Source organism: Nyctereutes procyonoides, unplaced genomic scaffold, assembly GCF_905146905.1.
Source record: "Nyctereutes procyonoides isolate TBG_1078 unplaced genomic scaffold, NYPRO_anot_genome, whole genome shotgun sequence".
Taxonomy (NCBI): domain Eukaryota; kingdom Metazoa; phylum Chordata; class Mammalia; order Carnivora; family Canidae; genus Nyctereutes; species Nyctereutes procyonoides.
The window spans coordinates 13315486-13318542 of record NW_026575145.1 but is presented as its reverse complement, the minus strand read 5'-3'; positions in this window follow the sequence as shown (position 1 = coordinate 13318542).

Genomic DNA, 3057 nt, shown 5'->3' with positions numbered 1-3057 from the left:
TTCTCCGTTTCTTCTTTCAGAGGCCTCACCCTGGTGCAGGAGCAGTGGTTCAGAAAATCTGTCCTTTCACTTGCATTATAGGATTTTTTTTTTTTTTAAAGCAGCAGCAGGGGCAGCAGCCTTACTCTTCCAAGAAGACTGTGGCTTAGGGTAATATTTACATGTATTTGCATTTCCTTTGTACACAAGGATGGGGAAAAGGTGGGGAAGGGAGTTTTGCCAAGGAATGAGAATGTGCCCTGAGCCAATCCTCAAAGTGCGATTGCAGTTGCCAATTGAAAAATCAAGAAGCAACTTGTTTAGCTAAAATTCAGGTAATTTCTATCACTCCCACCCTGGCTGTCCTTCCCCTGCAAACTCATGTCTTCATAGCTGGCCTGTGCATCTATTCAAGTCAGGTGTGAGCGAGCTACATTTTGTCTTGGCCTTACATTCACAGGAAATCATCTTTCTTCTCTAATTCTTCAGGTTTTGGTCATTTTCAGAGACTCTGTGGGCACCCTCTGGTGGCTGACTGAACACTTAACTGCAGAAATTGCGTTCAACAGGATATCTTCATTTTGCCCCCATGCTCTTTTGTTGGATGTTGGAAACTGTAACCGTATTTGCTGGACTTCGTATTACCTCTTTCTTTCTTTTTTTTTTAAGACTTTTTTTGTTTATTTGAGAGACAGTGCGCACGAGCAGCGGAGAGGGGCAAAGGGAGAAGCAGACTCCCCACTGAGCAGACAGCCTGATCCCAGGACCCTGAGACCATGACCTGAGCTGAAGGCAGACACTTAGCCGACTGAGCCACCCAAGCACCACTGTAGCTCTGATCTCTCAAGAGGAAAGGTACTTTATGGAAAGGGCAGAGTGAAGAAACAGGGTGTGATCTGTGGGTGGCAGTTTTCCCAGGTCAGTGAGGAGGATAGGTGAGGAGGATGAGGGAAGCCATTCTTTAGGCTCTCAGAGGACCCGCCTCACTGTATCTCAGGGTCAAACCAGGCTCCCGGAATGGCTCTCTTTCCAGAATTCCTGCCCCACTGCCAGTCCAAAGGTTAACAATTCTTGAGAATATTCCTGATCTTCAGAGAAGGACTGACTGGAGGGAAGAAGGGAAGGGTAGCAGTGGGAAGAACTATCCACCTGAGGATGATCACCCTCAGGCCTTAAAATCAGAAGATCTAATGAGTATTACTGTTCTGTCAACACAGTAAATACCACCACTTGGTATCCCTTAGCTCTTTCTCTGAGGATTTCATTAGTCTCAGGATACTTCCTAAAGTCAGTTAATGTCACCTTCATTTTGCAAAAAAAGGCCCCAAGAGGTTAACTATTAATGTGACTTCCCCCAGACTGCCAGCATGGGCCAAAACTGAGTTTGCTCTCCTGCCTGGTGGTGCTCTGGAATGTTTACCAGTAGCTGCTGTGAGTCTCGCCACATCCCACCCCTGTGTTTGTCTCTCAAAGCAAGCCACGCAGGAACAGGCAAATCATGAGGAGGCCTTTATAAGGCAGGACCATAAGGAAGTGGTATACCATAGGAACAGGCCAGTAGCAATAACACAAGTGGGTTCCAGAAGCTGGAAAGAGAACCAGGTTACTCAGACTCCTTGGTGGAAGGCCTAAGCCTTATCATTTACCCAGAAACAAAGAAGCATTGTCTACCAGCAGCAGTCTTCTTTATTGCTACCATTTTTCATTTGCTTTTTTTTTTCTACAACCAGGCCCTAGGGCAGAAAGGAAGCCCAGCTCCCCATGAGCCATCAGTCACCCCACACTGGCTGCGGCTGCCTTGTTCTGCCCAGCCAGGTCTACCAACGCTGCTGGGGGCAGCATGTCTTTGGTGGACAGCCTAGAAGCGAAGATAAGACTAGAACAGAGAAAAAAATAAAACAAAGAAGCCAGTGTGACCACAACTGGAGGGAACAGGCAGCTCAACTCTACCCACAGAGCCAGCCGCCCAGAGGCAGGGCGGTAGGGATCTCCTGATAAATCTGCACTGAGCTCATGGATTTCTCCTTCTAGTGCGTGCTTCCAGCAGAATGCAAATACTATTGCTGGGTTACTGTAGGCCCCAAGAGTTCACCCACATTGGGATGGAGCTGGCGTCCTGGTCACCACAGCTAAGGGACTGCTCGCTGAGCGCAGCCACCACCCACTCTAAACGCTTCACCTAGATTAACTCATTAGTCTTCATGACAGCCAAATAAAGGAGGTGCTGTTATTACCCCCATAAAACAGGACACCACGACAGAGAAATCCAATAACTTGACCCACTTCATGCATGTGGTCAGCAGTGGAGTCCGGATTCAAATCTGACCGCCTGGCTCCAGAGCCTGTGCCCTTAAAATACCACTTCATCCTAGTGTTTCCCTGAGTGTGTGGCACAAGCTCACTTATCCTTCACAGAAGCTGCACATCATATGCACTAGTATTTCCATCTTACTGATGAGAAAACTGAGTCATAGAAGAGTTAAACCATTACACAGCTAGCAAGAGGCAGAGTCAGAATTTGATTCGAGGTAGCTAGACTCTTGAACCCCAGCTCTAATCATCACATTCCACCACCTCCCTCTCAGAGCAATTTTCCAAAGCTTCTGTTCTTCTGGTTTGCAAATTTCCTCCTAGACATTGGCTAGCATCACTCTGGTCCGGGAACTGGCCCTGAAGCCCAGGGAGTAGCCCTCCCCCCCACTCCTAAAGGCATCTCTGAAAAGACTCCTCCCTCTCTGCAAACTGCCTCTGACTAGCAAGGTAATACCAGTCTTGATTAGACCCAGGTCACCCATGCCTATCTGAGGCTTCCAGCCCTAGGAAGGCAGCTCTCTCTTCCTTAGAGATGATTCCAATTTCTCTGGAAGCCCAAATACTTATTTTATGGGATATAAAGGCAAATCCAATTCCTCCATTGGTTCTCTAGGGCTCCCCTCAGGTGGTCATTTAGGAAATTACAGAAGGAGTAGCTCAGCCCCAGCCTTTCCTGGTCCTGGAGGGCCAGCATTTATAGGGTGTTGCCACATTTTCGAGCCTAAAGTCTATAGGCAAACTTTTCTCCTTTCTGTCTTATTGATC